This window comes from Bubalus kerabau, chromosome 14 (assembly GCF_029407905.1).
Source record: "Bubalus kerabau isolate K-KA32 ecotype Philippines breed swamp buffalo chromosome 14, PCC_UOA_SB_1v2, whole genome shotgun sequence".
NCBI lineage: Eukaryota > Metazoa > Chordata > Mammalia > Artiodactyla > Bovidae > Bubalus > Bubalus kerabau.
This window is the reverse complement of record NC_073637.1, coordinates 27,420,259-27,440,004: the sequence shown is the minus strand read 5'-3', so window position 1 is coordinate 27,440,004 and position 19,746 is coordinate 27,420,259. Positions and strand designations below refer to the sequence as shown.

Below are 19,746 nucleotides of genomic sequence, written 5' to 3'. Positions count from 1 at the left end.
TAGGAGTCTGTGCTAGAAAAGGACTCAAAAAAAAAAAAAAATAATAGTGAGTAATTTGTCATCTGTTGTCACAGAAAAAAAATAATCAATATATTGTGTTCTTTGAATGACCTAGTTACAAGTTCACATGTACTTAGAAATCAGTTTTGTTATTTACATAATTAAAGGTTCACAGATATTTCAAAGGCAATGTAAGTATAGAAATAGGATTCCTGTTTAACTCTATGTGGTTTATCTGCAGACCAATTTTACCAGACTTTTACTTCAAACCACCCACATTCTGTAATTGAGACTTGTCTCTCCCTTGGGTGGTCACCTAAATGTTGATTCTTCTTTCATTATGCTTCACTCTTCCTTTGATTTTTCTCCTCCAGCTTCAGAATTCTCAAGTTCAGCTCCCAAGTGGACACCACAGGAAGTTACTTTACTATGATTATAAAGAGAAAGGGGAAAGTGTGCACTATTTTCATTCCTATCACACTCATTGTCGCATGAATAGATTCTTGATCCGACATTTTCCATTCTTATGGCAATCTTTGTCACAAGAATACGTTTTTTCTTTAAAAATGTGTTTCATCCATGCTGTGAAAGCCAGTGGCCGAGACTCCAGTTCTGACCTTTCTAATGTTCTTCATTTGATTAGGCAGCCATTTCTCGTCTTTTCTTTTAGCACCATTGGTAACTTAGGAGAAAGAGACAGAATAGTGAGTCAATCAAAAGAAGACTGCATAAAAGGTGAAGGCAGAATAGTTTACTGCCTTTCACAGATCACACTCGCCATTGAGATTCTCATGTCTTGTTCTTGTGACAAAAAAAAAAAAGCAAAGGGACAGAAAATGGCACGACGTGAATCCATTCTAATAACAACAGTTGTAACAAGAATGAGAACTAGTACAAACAATCTATTTCTCGTCTCATCTTGAACCTGGAAACTTGTTGCTCTGTATGACGGTAGCTGGAGTTATCTTCCATTGACTCAAGACAATTTCCTTTTGAATGGTGAATTAATTTAAATGAATTCCACTTTGGGAAAATACCAACCACAGATGAATCATAATCATTTTATTTCCACTCATCTACCTGTAATTTCATACACTTCTCTCGAGAGAAATCATTCCCATGTAATAGACTAAATTCACCAAATGCCCCCCCCACCCCCAAAATAAAGATTCAGAATTTTTTTTTTTCTCAAAAGTAGATAGAAATAAAACATTTGACAATAAAAGATACCGCCAAGGTTGAATCAGTCTGGAGAGAATTATTGACTACTCGGCCTGATTTCCCAGCAGCCTATATAAATTCTGATTTGGAATGTCTTTGATTAGCTTAATTGATATGGACAGCCAACGCTGGTCATCACCTCTGATGCCCAACTCAGACTAGAAGACCTAGATGGTCTTCCCTGACTTTCTGGTCAAATTTATTGGCAATTCTTACCTTTATTTTTAATATATAGACATCATCTAAGTCATCTAAAGAGACATTATGAGACAGTTTTAAGGTGAGACATTCAGCCATTGAAAAATTTTTATTTCAAAAGAAATCATTTTATCTATATTTTAAAGAAAATCAGAGTTAACATTTTGATCAGATTTACTGAATTTATTGCATATTTGATACTGTGTAGATGTTACTTCCTTTCATGCATTCAATACAAGATAAGGAGAAGACTTAGTAAAGAAAAGCTTAATAGCCCTTCTGGGGCATGGCTTCAGTCTTAGGAAATGGAGCCAATTTCAAACCTTGAACACTTAATCCAAGCAGTTGCTGGCTGAATCTAGCACACAGAACTCCCTACAACAAGGTGAAAACATTTGCTTTGATAAGTTCAGGGGATAGCTCAGATTTGGTCCTTCCTTGGTCTGCTGAACAGAATGCCAATTCCTGTTTCCCCGTCATGGACTCTCAAAGAAGAGAGACATTAAATTGAACAAATGTTAACAAAACAGTAGCTGGAAGTATATAAATATGCCCTTTTAAAATCTTTGTTTTCAAAGGGTAACATAGGTGTTTAACCACTCTGGTAACATTTAACTCATGTAGTTTCTTCAAATACTCTGAGGTAGGAGCTTCAAGACAGAGTTAATGTATTCTCTGGATGAGTGACATAAAGAAGGTCAAAGCTATAGCCATAACCAGATAGATGAGAAATAAGGAAAAACCTTCTGTTAGAGCTCACATCAAAACTTTACAGCTGTTGTATAATCACCTGGGGTGTAGGATTCTTTTCAAGGGCCGTAATAAAATTAGTCCTTTATTGTAGCTGACTGGTGTCAGAGTTAATATCCTTTAGGTGTGTTATAAAATCTATGTCCAGAGAGTGGTTTTAGTTCAGCATTTTTCTTGTTCCTCTAGAAACACATACTCTCTTTTGAAGCAGTCTACTCTTTCCCATGTTATATTTTGAAATGCCTATGTGAATATATTAGTATCCATGTCACTTTTTATAGCTTTTCTACATTAAATGAAAAAGTAAACTGGTTCTTGGTATTTTGTTTGTCTGAATTTGAATTTGTCTTAAAACAGAAACAGGAATATAAAACATTTGAAAAAAAAAAAAACACAAATGAAAAAACACAGTTTACAAATGCAAACTCATTTTGGAGGTTTCCTTTAAGTCCAAAGGAATCAAACCAAAGCAGAAAGAAAACAAGATTGACAGCTGTATAATCACAGCAAAAGCAGGAACATTCTAGAATCAGAGCCCCCACTCTGCTGGCTGAGCCTCACCAGATTCCTGATAATATGATAAGGACCAGGGTCCCACTCTGTGCGGTGTGCTTGGACTGAGTGGTGTTGCAAAGTTGTCATGAGTCTATGGAAAGATGGCCCCTTGTCATTGCAGGCAAGGGGGCACAGTGCCCTCAAATCAAACTCGGACAGAGCTCCTCTCTGGCTCACCTGTTGCCGTCGTCCCCTCTGGTTTGCCTCCATACCACGTGTGTGCCTTTGTTTCTGCCTCACCTTCACTTTTTTCCTGTCCTTTTATTTTACCTAGATAACTTCCTTGGACTTTTCATAACTCACCCTAAATGTCATTTTATCCTGAAACCTTTCAAGACACTCTGCAGGCTCAGGTTAGCTACTCTTCCTGGTACCTCCTTATCACCTTGGACATCCCTAACCACCCCACTTTGGTATTATAATTGCTTATCCCCTAGTTTCCACTCCTACTAAGTTTGAACCTCCATGAGGGCATGGGTCCAGCTATGTCCTGGTACCATGTTCTGTGCTCACCAGAGAGTATGTACCCAGTAAATATTTGTAGGAGAACAAAAGAACTTTGGAGAGGAATAATTTCTAACTATGCAGGTTAGCTTGGGTTACTAAAGATTAAGAACCATATGACAGAAGATCTTAGCCCTGAAGTCAAAGACATGTCCCAACAGCACAGATGTGACCATACAGGACACCCAGAAGAGAACGCTGGTGCATGAGCTAAGACATGAGGTTTGAATCTAATTCCCTAGTTGTATCAGAACATGTCCTTAACCTTCAGAATCTGTTCTAGAACACATGCATGTGTGCTCAGTCGCACAGTTGTGTCCAACTCTTTGTGACCTTATGGACCATAACCAGCCAGGCTCCTCTGTCCATGGGGATTCTCCAGGCAAGAATACTGGAGTGGGTTGCCATTTTCTCCTCCAAGGGATCTTCCTGACAAAGGGATTGAACCTACATCTCATGCATCTCCTGCATTGCAGTGGATTCTTCACTGCTGAGCCACCAGGGAAGCCCCTGCTCGAGCATTGTAAATTGAATATTATCCTTGTTAAAGAGTGAGCTCAGAAACTTTTAACAAATTCTTTGTCATTTCCAAAAAAAAATCATCTTAAATCCACTTAGGTATTATGATAAAATGTCTTATAACAAGAAAGATGTCACTTGATATTCAGCCATGTCTGATGTTTTGCAACCCCAAGGACTGTAGCCTGCCAGCTTCCTCTGTCCATGGGACTTTTCCAGGCAAGAATACTGGAGCTGGTTGCCATTTCCAAGTCCAGGGGATCTTCCCAACCCAGGGGTTGAACCCACGTCTCTTACATCTCCTGCATTGGCAGACAGATTTTTTACCACTAGCGCCACCTGGTAAGCCCAGCTGAGCTCCCCAGATGTGGAAAAATCATAAAAAAAAAAAAACCATCCTTCTTAAAGAAAATATGCAAGTCTACTAGCTGTTACAATTATTCAACATTCAAAACCATCCTCAGGAGTTTCTAAGTGACGATGATACAGTGCTATATTCCAGTTAGAGGGCGGTTACCCAAATCTGTGCATAAGATAAATTATATGGAACTATTAATCAAAAAATTCACCTTTGCAATCATTTTTGAATTGCTTTGTATAAATTTTTCATTTTGCACTAATTAAGGATAAATGTGATTTTTCTTGAGCTGTTTTCACTATTTTTTCCACTTCTTGTTGCAAAATTTAAAGTTGTAGAAATGAACTTTGTGATATAAACAATTATCTTAGTGTGTCCAGATTAGATAACTAGAAAAGCTAGCCGTTTACTCCAAGGTCACCCAGCTGGGGCACAGTTCTGCTGTGCTTTTATCATTTCAGCAAAAAACCTGCTTAAATCTAGTCTTCCAAGTAACCTATCAAGTACTATTTTGAAGGCAGTGGCACCCCACTCCAGTACTGTTGCCCGGAAAATCCCATGGATGGAGGAGGCTGGTAGGCTGCAGTCCATGGGGTCGCTAAGAGTCAGACACGACTGAGCGACTTCACTTTCACTTTCCACTTTCATGCATTGGAGAAGGAAATGGCAATCCACTCCAGTGTTCTTGCCTGGAGAATCACATGGACGGAGAAGCCTGGTAGGCTGCAGTCCATGGGGTCGCACAGAGTCAGACACGACTGAAGTGACTTAGCAGCAGTAGCAGCAGTAGAAACTTTGCTTAGGGAATCCCTGGGCAGTCCAATGGTTAGGACTTTGCCCTCCAATGCAGAGGGTACAGGTTTGTTCCCTGGTTGGTGAGCTAAGATCCCCGACACCTCTGACCAAAAAACCCAAACATAAACAACAGAAGCAGTATTGTAACAGATTCAATAATAGACTTAAAAAAGGAAACTTTGCTTAACCTATTTGATGCTTTCTTCCAAATAGAACACACCTCTTTAGCTATGTCAATATCACAGAAACACAGATTATGCATGAGCATGTGCGCGCGCACACACACACACACTTAGTTCTATCTCCATGTTCACTGCCATCAAGTCAAGCAAAGAGTAACTTGATTGGCTTAACAGGACAGATCTAGAACCAGAGGAAATCAGAAGTTGACAAGGATAAGAAATCTCCCTCTGTGATTTTGGTAGAACAGCCACACCCTCGGACACCTTAGTGGCGCCATTTACATATTTGGAACTGGAACTGGCGTAACAGTGGGGGGGTGGGTAGAAAACTGAGACCGGAGAAGGATTTTTTTTTTTAGCAGGATGCGATTCAGAAATGTGTTCTTCCATATGTTCTTTAGATAAGGCCAATTTTTTTCACTTTTACATTTAAAAATAATTCTATTTTTCCCCATCTTAAAAAATTATTCTTTATAAAAGTGTATCAGTTCCAAATTTTCTGTAACATCTTAAGCAATTACCCTTCAGAAAATTATATAATTTCAAATTTTTCTGTGACAAGTCAGACACCATGTTCGCCCTCTACATAGGACACACTTACTTAGACAAAGCATTTGCTGAACCTAATACAGCCCAAAACACCAGTCCTAAATGTATGCAGTGGTGATTATTAACAGCCTCCAATCACTGTCCCATCAAAGGGAGACAATGCCAACAGAGGCAACGCTTGGCAGAGACAGGATGATGGCGTGTTTGTTTATCTTCAATATTCTCTGCTTCTCACTCCCACTTGAGGTTAGGGCAGAATGTTCTAACGACTTTAGAAGGTACTGAAAATGCTCTTCTATTTTACACAGCTTTTTTTTTTGTTTGTGTTTTCTGCTTTCCCTTTAAGGTCTCCAGTGTTGTACTTTGTTCTTTTATATGACTTGTCTCTAGAGATGTAAAACCCTTGCAATCTGGAGATGAGAACTGAGAAAAGCAAACGCAGTCAGTCAATCAGATTCAATGTGGTTAGAGTCAGTAATAATAATAGAGAGAATCAAGTATTAAAGCATAGACTAGTGTGGCCCAATCTGACAATAAAAGCATGAACATTATGCTTTGTCACCCGTTTCTACTCCAGGATATCATAATCTGATTTAAAAGGGTGCATCCTAAAAGTGTGTGCTCAGCTGTGTCTGAATTTTTGCGACTCCATGAACTGTAGACCACCAGGCTCCTCTGTCCATGGGATTCTCCAGGCAAGAATATTGGAGTGGGTTTCCACTTCCTACCCCAGAGGATCTTCCCCAGCCAAAGACTGAAGCCCCATCTCTTGCATCTCCTGCATGGGCAGGCAGGTTCTTTACCACTAGAGCTACCTGGGAAGCCCCCCAGAAGCGTATCCCTTGTTATATATTATGACTGAATTATGTCCTCCTGAAATTCGTATATGGAAGCCCTTACCCCCACTGTGACTGCTTTTGGAGGTACAGCCTTTAGGGAGGTAATTGTGAAGGGATATCATAAGGGTGGGGCCCTAATCCAATGTGACCAGCGTCCTTATAAGAAACAGAGATACCATGGCTACTGGCACGTTGAGAGAAGGCCACGTGAGGACACAGAATTCAGCATCCACAAGCCAGCAGAGAGGCCTTCGGAGAAACCAACCTCACTGACGCCTTGCCTCAGACCTCTAGCCTGAGAACCACGAGGAAACAGATGTTGTTTTTTAAGCCCCTGGCCTGTGGTGCTGTGCTGTGACAGCCGAAGAAACTAATACAGCATTCATGATTCTACAGGAAACTAAAGTAATACATTTGACTCAGTTACTTCAATGAGATGACTTCGAAGATGGCATCACCAATTCAATGGACATGAACTTGGGTGAATTCCAGGAGATGGTGAGGGACAGGGAGACCTGGCGTGCTGTAGTCTACAGAGTCCCAAAGAGTCAGACAAGACTTAGTGACTGAACAACACACAATGACAATTCAATGAGAATTTGTTGTACACTCAACAACTGTGATGGAAACCATCAGTGGAATAGAAGTTCAGAGAAAGGAGAGCTCACCAGGGCAACACAGAGAAATGCAGGAATGAGCACCTTGCTCTGTGAAGGGGCTGACAGAAAATCCGTGGGGCTCTTTGGGCCACGTGGCCTCTGTAACAGCTGTTCGACTCTGCCATTAAGAGCGGCCACAGGTAAAACAGAAATAAATGAGGGTGGTGCGTTTCAATATGACTTTATTCATGGACACTGAAATCCAAATTGCATACCACCTTCGTGCTTCATGAAATCTTAAATTTTGAGTTTTTTAACTATTTAGAAATATAAAATCCAGGAAGACTTCCCTAGTGCTGCAGTGGTTAAGACTTTGCCTTCCAATGCAGGTGGTGCCAGGTTCATTCCCTGGCCAGGCACTCAAGATCCCACATGCTTCACAGCCAAAATAACATAAAACAGAAGCAATACTGAAACAAATTCAATAAAGACTTTTTAAAAAAATGGTAACTAAAAATTTAAAAAAATAAAAAATGTAAAATCCATTCTCAGTTTATGGACCATACACACAGGTGGAGGATCAGGTCTGGCCCAGAGGCCACGGTTGGCCAGTCCCTGGTATAGCACATGCACGCATGCTCGGTCACTTAAGTCGTGCCCAGCTCTTTGTGACCCTATGGACTGCAGCCCGACAGGCTCCTCTGTCCATGGGATTCTCTAGGCAAGAATATTGGAGGGGTTGCCATCCCCTCCTCTAGGGGATCTTCCCAGCCCAAGATCCCCTTACGCCCTCTGGTCTCCAGAAGGTGCCTCCCATTGGCAGAACCCAACTAGACACCAAGCACAGGAAACCCACTGATACCAGTTCATAATGTCTTTTGTAGCAGGGCACAAAGCAGAAAAGATAAGTCAACAGGAGGAAGAGAGAGGGTGGGGAATGAGGGAATGAAAAGTATCAGAGATTATTCAAAGTATGGAAACTGGTATGAAGAGAGTCATGGTCGAGAAAACTCTTATGATGCAAATGATCCACTGTGTTATTTAAAACAGGGTCTGGGGCAGGCTGAGATGAAAGCAAGAACTCAGAATATTTAGAAGGGTCAAGAAGAAATATTTTCATCTCTCAGGATTCAAAATAGAGCTGTGCAGCCAACATGCCTCTAGATGTTTCTAGATCATTCCTCTTCCTCTTTCTAGGTCCACAATGGCAAGCTTTGACAGTCAAAGTAAATACTTCTCTTTGCAATAATGCCAGGCAATCCCTCTAAATAATTCAGTTACTTTCTCCTCCAAAGCCGTTAGTTCATAGTATACAAGTTTCCTAGAAATTGTTCACACCACATTTATTTGCCAATTGTAAAGAGCCATTCAACTAAGACTACAAAACTGGTGCAAAAAATTTGTAAATATTGCTGTAGATTTGGGCTTCCCAGGTGGTGCTAATGGTAACTGCTGCTGCTGCTGAGTCACTTCAGTCGTGTCCGACTCTGTGCGGCCCCATAGACGGCAGCCCACCAGGCTCCCCCATCCCTGGGATTCTCCAGGCAAGAACACTGGAGTGGGTTGCCATTGCCTTCTGAAACTTGCTAAGTAGCTTCAGTCGTGTCCGACTCTGTGCAACCCCAGAGACGGAAGCCCACCAGGCTCCCCTGTCCCTGGGATTCTCCAGGCAAGAACACTGGAGTGGGTTGCCATTTCCTTCTCCAATGCATGAAAGTGAAAAGTGAAAGTGAAGTCACTCAGTCATGTCTGACTCTCAGCAACCCCATGGACTGCAGCCTACCAGAATCTGCCAATCCAAGAGACGGAAGAGACCTGCATTCTATCCCTGGGTCAGGAAGATCCCTTGGAGGAGGGCATGGCAACCCACTCCAGTATTCTTGCCTGGAAAATCCCATGGACAGAGGCCTGACAGGATGCAGTCCATAGGGTTGAAAAGGGTCAGACATGACTGAGCATGCATGAATCATGCTGTAGAAATTGATATGAAAATATATTGAAATACATTTATACTTAAAGAGCCAGAACACCTTCCCATCTCCACCAATGACTTAGAAAGAAAAGAGGCTGAAACTAATGGACTCCACCTTTTTCTACATGTCTGTATACATATGGATACCATTCATCTCACTGCTTCCAAATAAATATATCACCACCCACAGTGTTTTTGGCATTGCTCCATATTAAATTATTGCCACACTTAGCAGAATAGGGGATAATTAATAAATATTTATCCTTTAAGGGAAGATTATCTAAGAATAGACTCAACACGCCTGAAGTTGGGGGGGCAGGGGGTGGAGAGATTATTCTGTTGAAAACTAAATGTGCTAATGGTGTATATTAACAGCAAATTAAACCACAACCACCTCCACAACAAAATAGCACTACGTGTCATGGCTTTCCTTTCAACATCTCTGAATCCCAGATACATGTTACTTGAAGCAGGGTTGCCTCTGGTGTGTATGGGAGCATATATAGCATTACTTTGTGGGGACTCTGCACAGACAATTTTGGTCTTACAAATTCTTTGCAAAATTCATGGGCCCATGTGAGGAGTTGGGATTGACGGGTGAAGAATTTCAAATCTCCCTCTGCAAGAAGAGGTTGCAATGCCAAAACTCTCAGGAACCTGCTTGTATTAAAACAATATCAATTTTTGTGTTTTTTTTTAAGTTCCTTAAGGCCACTTTTGACACTGTTAACATCAGGAGTAGTGATGGAGTTCTATTCACCCATTCATCCCAACAAGCCTTTGAGAAACTGAGGCACTCTGACTTGGACAGCCCTGCAAAATTAAATCACATCTTCAAACCTTCAGCCCGGTAACCATCACCAGGTGGAGAAATCCTTGCAATCTTCACATTTAGAAATTCCTTCTTTGTTTTTCTAATGGTCACTCTTAGTGATGCTTTTCTTCAATAATCTTGTGTTTGAAGACACATACACATAGCAACAATACTCTATGTTTGTGAAGAAAATGAAGGGATGTGTCCAAGGTGTAAGACTCTATAGTTAGTTACTCCAGCTGTGGAGTCAGATGTGATGTGCCAGGTCCCCCAAACATCATGATGTTGGAGCATCAGATCTCATAGACTAGAAACCCTGGGCTGCGGTTTTAAGCTTATTTTATATATTCATTCTTAGCTAACCAAAGGTATTGTAAGAATCACATTTCAAATATTAATATAAGGCATGACACTTATGGGCTTCCCTGCTGGTTCAGTCTGTATGTGTCTCAAGAGACTGCCTGCAATGCAAGAGACCTGGTTACAATCTCTGGGTCGGGAAGATCTCTTGGAGAAGGAAATTGCAACCCACTTCAGTATTCTTGCCTGGAGAATCCAAGGGACAGAAGAGCCTGAGGGGCTACAGTTCATGGTTTCCCAAGAGTCAGACACAACTTGGTGACTAGACTACCATCATGATACTTACATCAAGAAAGAAAAAGATATGACCATCAATACAGGGAAGGAAGCACCGTGGGAAGAACAAGTAGAGGCTGTCTACTCTGCTCAAATTCACCAAATGACTGCTCAGCTCTTGGACACATGTTAAAATTCAGTTTTAAGTTAATTAAACACGGAATGGAAGGGACAGCTTTATCAGTCTAGCCCCTGCAGGTATGCTACAGGGTGGGCTTTAAGAGAGAGAGTTGTGGGTTTCCTACATAGCTCCATGGTAAAGAATCCACCTGCCAATGCAGGAGACACAGGAAATGTGGGTTTGATCCCTGGGTCTGGAAGATCCCCTGGAGGAGGGCATGGCAACTCACTCCAGTATTCTTGCCTGGAAAATCTCACAGACAGAGGAGCCTGGTGGGCTATAGTCCATGGGTTGCAAAGAGTCGAACACGAATAAGGGACTGAGCATGCACATGCACAGGAGAGAGTTATAATATGGAAAATTAGCTGTGGCCCAGATATAGATGATGAGTGCACACACGTGGCCATGTCCCAGCCGTACCCAGGTGCCCAACGATGGAGCTGAAGGGTCACTCGGGGTGGACTCTGAACCAAGACTACGTGCACCCAGACTACCGCCACTTTTGCACTTCAATCAAGATCTCTTTACATTCCCGGCTTCTCATAGAAGGTCTTCTGGGAAAGTAGTGGAATGCAAGCCCAGAATATTTCATCAGCTGTTCCGTGCCAGACCGAATTTCTTCAGTTTATATTTAGAATACTTAGGTTGGCAAGAAACGCTGAAAAACAACACTGAAGTAGTTCTTGTATAAATTACAGTACATCAGTGTCACACCAATCACCAAAACTAAGAAATTCTAAGAATTTTATTTATAAGTTATACTTTTAAAAGTCAGAAAATGGGAACACAGAGAAACACAGAGAATTTTTGTGGTTGACTTCTCCCTTCTTTAAGTTGACGAGAGTTGAAAGACACTTTTCCATTCTCCTTACTAATTAGAAAAAATTAAAATGTGTCCATCTGTTTTTGGTATTTGGATTGATGGCATCTCTTTCAGGGTTTCTTCCTAGACTGGAGAAAAATCACAAATTTTTGTTTTCCAAGCAGAAAGGTACCCTTTTAAAATATATTTTTTATCACATGCCATGAAAGGGAATATCATAGACTCCCTTACTTTATTGGCAAATATTCTTGTATTTCATCTACGCTTTCAAGTGCTTCATTGGCAATCTGTGACAAACTGTAAAATTTGCCACCTCTCCCCAGAACAGCTTATGAAATCTGTCAGCAATCTGTGTAATTTACAAGAGCCTTAATTATGAATCGGTGTTACGATAAGAGTAGAGATGTTTGTCGTTAATACCAGCAAAACTCAGTAAGCAATCCCACTGTCCCCCAAAACATTGTTTCTCTGCCCAGCACTTAATTCTGGACAACCACTTCTGCAAATTGGTGCACACAGACTCTTTGCCTGATCTGATGGCCAAGTTAAGGGAAAATGATGCATGACCTAGGGAATTTTTACATTGCAAATAAGCAAGGATATTCTTACTGGAAAAATGAATGTCTCCTGAGACTCTTGGTGACTGACACTATATTTTATCTGCACACTGAAACAACACACTTATCAAATGAAAGAGAAGAAGAAAAATTACTCGAGATTTGATCTCCTTTATAGCTTCTAATAGTAAAATACACTGTATGATTAATGAACCTGTCAGTTGTAATGGGAAGAATATGTAACAAGTAACTGTGCATTGCTCGTTTGTGATTTTATCTTTTATAAATTCAGCCATGTGTAGTGTGATAAGATTAACTCTTTACAATTTTAAGGTAATGTTATAAAATAAGTTGAAAACCAAGTCTGTTCTATTTTTGCCTCTCTGCCAATTGTTAATGTGACTTTTAAGAACACATTTCCGGCAATCGATAATTACTCAATTAGCAGCTTATTAAGTTTATATGTCAATAAATTTCATTACCAGGTGTTTGAGGAAGGGGAAAAAATGCTCTGGCACCCTCTGAGTATGCAATATTTCTATAAGAAAAATTATTTTTTAAAAGTGTTCTTTGCTAGATTTATTAGCCTATATAATATTCATAGAATTCAAGCCTAGACATGTAACTACCATTACTCAGAAATATGGGTGAGGCTTAAGTTAGTGAGCATATGGGAGTCAGAATAACATTTTATAACCGATGTGGAAAGAAAGAAAGAAAGGAGGGAGGGAAAGATGATGCAGGAACAGAGGCAAGGAGAGAGAGAGAGCACTAGACTAAGCAAAGGACAGAAGGGACAAGAAGGAGGGAAAGAAAGGGAGAAAGGAAGCAGAGGAAAGAAGAGGGGAGGGAGTAAAGGAAGCTCTAAAGGCATAGAAAGCTCAGAGAAAAGGAGCAGAAAGAAGACTGAAGAAAGGGTAGTGTTATCACTGAAAGAGCTTACCTGTCTATCTCTTTCTCTAAACTTCCTAATAAATGAGCAAAGTGGTCTCAGTTGCATTCTTCATGGAAAATGCTAACCCTATGTGAGCATCTCAACATTTAAGTCCTAATCCATGAAATGAGGATGTTGTGTTGTTTGTCAGATGCTAAAAAGCAAAAGAGTACACGAGCCTTCTCCACTCTTGATCTACTTGTCTCTCCCCAGTCCTGGAAACTAGCCTGAATTCCCACTGTTGAGCTATTTTAACAGACTACAGAGGTTGGTTACAAAGAAAGAACTGTCATTTTTAAAATGCATATATGTGAAGACGAGAGAAAGAGAGGGAAGACGAGAAGAAGGAGGATAATAATTTATGGAGCTTACTGTGTGTCATTTTGCATTGTATCTTTACATGAGAGTGAAAGTGTTAGTGGCTCAGTCGTGTCCAACTCTTTGCGACCCCATGGACTGTAGCCCACCAGGCTCCTCTGCCCATGGAATTCTCCAGGCTAGAATACTGGGGTGGATAGCCAATTCTTTTCTCCAGAGTATCTTTCCAACCCAGGGGTCAAACCCAACTCTGCTGCATTGCAGGCAGATTCTTTACTGTCTGAGCCACCAAGGAAGCTATGTTTGCATGTATTGTCTTATCTTTATGTGTATTGACTTATTTAATCCTTCCATAAAAATTGTGTCAGTTTATTGTCATTTGACCCATGAGAAACAAGGCTTAGAACAGACATGTCAGTCGCTCAAGTTCACAAAGCTACTAAGTAATTGTGATAAAGCTTAGACTTAAATGAGCCACAGTCAGCAAAATGCAATTCAAGAGAAATCTAGTGTGTATCAGGAAAGAGAACAAGTCTGCAATAGGTTATTTCAAGTTCCAATCGCAGAAATAGTAAGAGGTAATGGGCTCCCAGGAAAATAAAGTGTAAGCCCTGTGGGGATGGTGGTGTTAAGGCTACTCCAGGGTGCTGTGAATAAAGTTTACTTACTTCTTCAGACCTTCAGACCATACTTCCTCACAACTACATGAAGTCACAGTTTGTTCCACCTCTCCCACAAAGGAGAATAGGTTCCATACTGCTCCCCAAGGGCACCATAACTAGAAAGGAGTTTGGACATAAAGAAAAGCCCTGAGTTGTATCCTGGAGGCTTCCCATGTCCATTTGTGCAGGTTGTACCCTGCACAACTCTAAGCCATTGTTATTCTGCAAAATTATCATGGCAGCACCTAACCCTGGAACTATTCAAAAGGAGATATGTCACATTAGACAATGTATGTGATTACTCTGAACCCCAATCCCTCATATGCAAAAAAGGGCATGAAAATTTCTACCTCATGGAATTCTCTGCAAAATTAACAGGTATTACATCTGGCATGGTCACTATGAAAGTGAAAGTTGCTCAGTCATGTCCAACTCTTTGCGACCCCAAGGACTATACAGTCCATGGAATTCTCCAGGCCAGAATACTGTAGTGGGTAGCCGTTCCCTTCTCCAGCGGATCTTCCTAACCCAGGAATCAAACCCAGGTCTCCCGCATTGCAGGTGGATTCTTTACCAGCTGAGCAACAAGGGAAGCCCAAATTGGATGCATTGGCCAAAGAATTGATGCTTTTGAACTGTGGTGTTGGAGAAGACTCTTGAAGAGTCCCTTGGACTGCAAGGAGATCAAACTAGTCAATCCTAAAGGAAATCAGTCCTGAATATTCATTAGAAGGACTAATGTTAAAGCTGAAGCTCCAATACTTTGGCCACCTGATGCCAAGAGGCGACTCAATAGAAAAGATCCTGATGCTGAGAAAGATTAAAGGCAGGAGGAGAAGGGGACGACAGAGGATGAGATGGTTGGATGGCATTACTGACACAATAGACATGAGTTTGAGTATGGTCTGGGAGTTGGTGATGGACAGGGAAGCCTGGCCTGCTTCTGTCCATGAGGTCACAAAGAGTTGGACATTACTGAGCAACTGAACTGAACTGAACATCTGGCATAGAGTTGGCTGTTCAGTTTCTGTTATCAATATGACTCTTGAGAGAGTCTAATGTATCAGATTGGATTCAGCTGAGTTTTTTTTTAAGATCTTCAAAACAAAGAAGTGGAAATTCAGTTTAAAAATAGGACATTCCTACATGCATTAAATTATAATTTGGTATTTATGCAATCGACTAAACAAAATGTGGTCCCACAGTATGAGGAGAATTATTTCAGATTATATTTTGGCAATATAGTGAGGGAAGGGGTTTGTCTGTAAGGTCAGGGAATATTTTAAGGATAAGATGGGATTTAACTATTGAAATGTTGCCAACTTATGTCAGGGTTGGGAGGAGAGGTTGAATGAGAGCATGAATGAGTAAGTTGTAAAAGCCAAAATCAGACAAGAGAACAGTGAATGCATGCAGTTACCTAAAGGATGTAAGGAGTACTCAATAGGGAAAAAACAAAAACACAAAAAAACAGACTCTGGGGAGCACTTTTTTTCTGGATGGGAAAAACACCTTTGATTCTGGTCAAAATTTTTTAAAAGAAATGACTCACAAGCAAAATATTTCTTTGAGCAAAATAATAATAATAACTTGATTTTTAAATAACTTGCCTATATTTATAAATTATGTATATCTAATCTTATTTCTGGGCTTCCCAGGTAGCACTAGTTTTAAAGAATGCGCCTGCTAATGCAGGAGATGCAAGAGACACAGGTTTAATCCCTGGGTCGGGAAGATCCCTGGAGAAGGACATGGCAACCCACTCCAGTATTCTTGCCTGGAGAATCCCATGCACAGAGGAGCCTGGTGGGCTACAGTCCATAGGGTCGCAAAGAATTGGACATGACTGAAGTACTCTTGCCTGGAAAATCCCATGGACGGAGGAGCCTAGTAGGCTGCAGTCCATGGGGTCACTAAGAGTCAGACACGACTGAGCGACTTCACTTTCACTTTTCACTTTCATGCATTGGAGAAGGAAATGGCAAGCCACTCTAGTGTTCTTGCCTGGAGAATCCCAGGGATGGTGGAGCCTGGTGGGCTACCGTCTGGGTCACACAGAGTCAGACACGACTGAAGTGACTTAGCAGCAGCAGAAGTGACTTAACACACATGCATGCAACTTTATTACTTATCTTGTGCATGCAACTTTATTACTTATCTTGTAAATATCCTACTATGGTATTCAAACACTAAAGAATTTTGCTTACCAGAAGTAAAAGAATTTTTAAGCAACATTCATGGAAGATAATAATAATAAAAACAATAATAATACCCTTCAGTGGGATATTAATTTGGGATTAATAAACTTGAGTTTAGTTTTACCTGTAATTACTACACCACCTGTGGTCTTAGTGCCAGAATTTCCACATTTGAGTAATCCATAGATTAAGGTTTATCAGAGGTTGGTATGTGTAACATATAACATGAAGTTAAGAGCTCCAAACTCAAACATGTAACTTATGACCTTATCATTCCCCACAAGTTTATATGGAAACCGCAGAAAACATTGCCAAGAACAGTTGCTCAGCGAATGATAACATTCCTATGCCAAATATCTGTGAGCAAGTCAGAGCTTCCATGTGCTCATAATTGGTCTACCTGAGATTTATTATTGCACCCCCTGTGGTACCTGAGGACACAGGTGAGCTGTGCGCTCTACACTTAGAGGCTATAATTTACACTCAGTAGAAATCTTGATTTACAAAACAATTGTGCTTGGAGTCTTTGTTGCAGCTTAATGAGTAACATATGGAACACAAGCAGTATCTTTTTAGCCTCCATTTATCCAAGTAAACATGAAACTATGGTTGAATAAAGACCATCCTTTTATTAAAACCCAATGTTTTCTATTTGAAACTGATCCTCCCTTTAGGACAAACTAGAATCAAGTTTCTTTTTATTGTACTTGCTTCCTTTTTCCTTTCTTTCCTCCTTCACCTCATTACCAAAGATTCTATTTTATGATCTTTGCTTACCTCCGTTTTATACATAAAGTAAGAAGTATGCTGTTTAATTCCACAAGTGGAACAGTGATAGGTACTGCTTTCTCTTTTTATCAGCTATATTATTGGATAAGAAAACATTCTATTAGATGAAAGTATCAGTTAATATACAAGTCTCATGATTTCTAGGTATCTTTGTATTCCCAAGTGGTACAGTGGTAAAGAATTCGCCTGCTGGTGCAGGAGACGCAGCTTGGATCCCTGGGTTGAGAAGACACCCTGGAATAGGAAATGGCAACCCACTCTAGTATTTCTTGCCTGGAAAATCCCATGCATGGATGGGTTAGAGTCCACAGGGTCACAAAAGAGTCAGACACCATTGAGCCATTGAGCGCGCGCACGCGCGCGCGCACACACACACACACACACACACACACACATTTCTTTGGAAGGAATGATGCTAAAGCTGAAACTCCAGTACTTTGGCCACCTCATGCGAAGAGTTGACTCATTGGAAAAGACTCTGATGCTGGGAGGGATTGGGGGCAGGAGGAGAAGGGGACGACAGAGGATGAGATGGCTGGATGGCATCACTGACTCGACGGACGTGAGTCTGAGTGAACTCCAGGAGTTGGTGATGGACAGGGAGGCCTGGCGTGCTGCGATTCATGGGGCCGCAAAGAGTCAGACATGACTGAGCGACTGATCTGATCTGATCTGATATATTTTTTAATGATGTGCTATTTTTTAAGGTTTATAACTTAGGTTAACAGCTCTTTCAATTCTTTCACTCATTTTTCCCCTCTTGAAAAATCTTGTGTCTTTCTCTTTTTAAGAACTCTATTCAGGTCTATAATTAATAGCAGTGGTTTTGCAATAAGTTGTCAATTTCTAAGTCTGCTAAGAGATAGGGGTACATCCACAGAAACATTCAGTTTCTCAAGAATTTTGGCTGGTCATTTTCAGTTAAGTATAAACTTGATTTTATGTTTATTTACAATGAGCATCAATTTTTGATAATTACTCTCAGTTGGGGCAAGAATGAACTATGAAAAATCAGAACCATAGAATTTTAATAGTCTATATTACTAAATTCATTGTGCTTCTACATAAGAAGCAGTACTTTCCGTTATGGAAATTATACAAACTATAGGTTGTACATTTCTCTGAATGTGTTGAGCTTGCAAAAAAAAAAAAAGCTGTGAAAATTATGTCACATTTCCTCCCACAGAAACCTCTAAGCTCTTTACACCATGAAACAGTTAACAAACTCTTCACATTTAGATTGTACTGATGTTCTCAGTCATAGAAACGAGTATGCTTTTGTAAAGGACAGCCAATCCTGGACTCCTAAACAAAATTTCCGGAGCAACAACATTCAAAACCTCTTATTCTGTGTCCACTTAACTTATGATGTCACGTCTATGAGAGAAGACAGTTAATTCGAGCTAATCCTTCTGTTAGGACACTGCTATTACTCAGCTTCATCAGACTATATTAATACAAAATTACTTTTCAGTTGGAACCCCAAATATAATCATTGTGGAATATTTATTGTCTTTTTTCCTCTTTCTCTGTATTTTCTAAATTTTATAAAGTATATCTCTGTTTTGAAATATGTTTTAAAACTTTTGTTTTGGATTTTAAAGAAGCCAGCAAGAACCTGATAAGTGCTTATAGGTAGATTTAGGAGGAAAACTGACCCCTGTTTTACATCTTTCACTAAAGATATTCTACCAAACTAATTCTTCCTCATGGCGTACAATGAGCCTGATTCGAGGGATCACACTTTTAAATCTGAATTTTCAGACAATTCAGTTTACAATCAAGTTAAACACTGCTACTCATTTTATCATTTTTCATCTAGCATTTAAATGCCACTTTTACTCAAGATGAATTCATAGCATTAAAAAGAAAGACTGCAGGACAGGCATTCTGCCAGGGTTATCTTAATCACGACAGGACGTGAAATACAGCTTGGCAGCAGGCACTGTTCAAAGCATGCCAGACATGGACACAGCCTGGTAACGAAAAGCATTCTGATAAAAATAGGAGTGAGAAGGAAAAATAAGGGCCAGGTAGATAGGGAACTACAACACATAGTATCTCCTTCAAGGGAATACTTGTGTTGCCAAGAGAGATAAATCAGATACACAATCAAACTCAGACCTCTTAAAACTGACATTTCAGAATTAAACTTCTCCCTGTTCCCTTCAGCCTTTTCCAGCCCTACCATCCTACAGCCAATCAGGCCTGACACCTACCCTAGTATCTTCCCTCTTCCTGGATCACAGCAGTTAAAACTAAATTTGAGACAGAATATTTATTGACCAAAAAGATATTCAATATCTGTGACTATGCAGATTCCAAAACTTTATGTGCATGGTGATAGGGATCTGTAAAACTATATATATTAACACAGACACACTGAAAAAAAATTGCTAATACATTTATACATAAACATGTATGTATGCACATATAAATCCACCTCAATTTATGATGACATCATCTCCTGATAAACCCCTCATAAGCTGAAAATGCATTTAATGAAATAAACCTATATCATAGCATAGGCTTGCATACCTTAAACATGCTCAGAACACTGTGTATGTGCGTGCGTGTATGTGTATTTAGTCACTCAGTTGTGTTCAACTCTTTGTGACCCCATTGACTGTAGCTTGCCAGGCTCCTCTATCCATGAGATTTCCCAGGCGAGAATACTGGAGTGGGTTGCCATTCTCTTCTCCAGGGGATCTTCCCAACCCAGGGATCAAACCCAGGTCTCCCTCATTGCAGGCATATTCTTTACTGTCTGAGACACCAGGGAAGCCCCTCAGAACACTACATCAACATTTAGTTGGGCAGACTCCTCTGACAGGGAGCCTGTGTAATAAGGAA

General features: G+C 40.4%; 1 long non-coding RNA gene across 1 annotated transcript in view; it reads right to left on the bottom strand.

Moving 5' to 3' along the window:
- Nucleotides 1–333: 333 nt before the first annotated feature.
- LOC129627225 (uncharacterized) overlaps nucleotides 334–19,746 on the bottom strand; it is a 57,229-nt gene continuing 37,816 nt past the window's right edge. The window contains exon 3 of the long non-coding RNA XR_008702490.1: nucleotides 334–682. This is a non-coding gene — a long non-coding RNA (uncharacterized LOC129627225). The remainder of the gene's footprint in view (nucleotides 683–19,746) is intronic.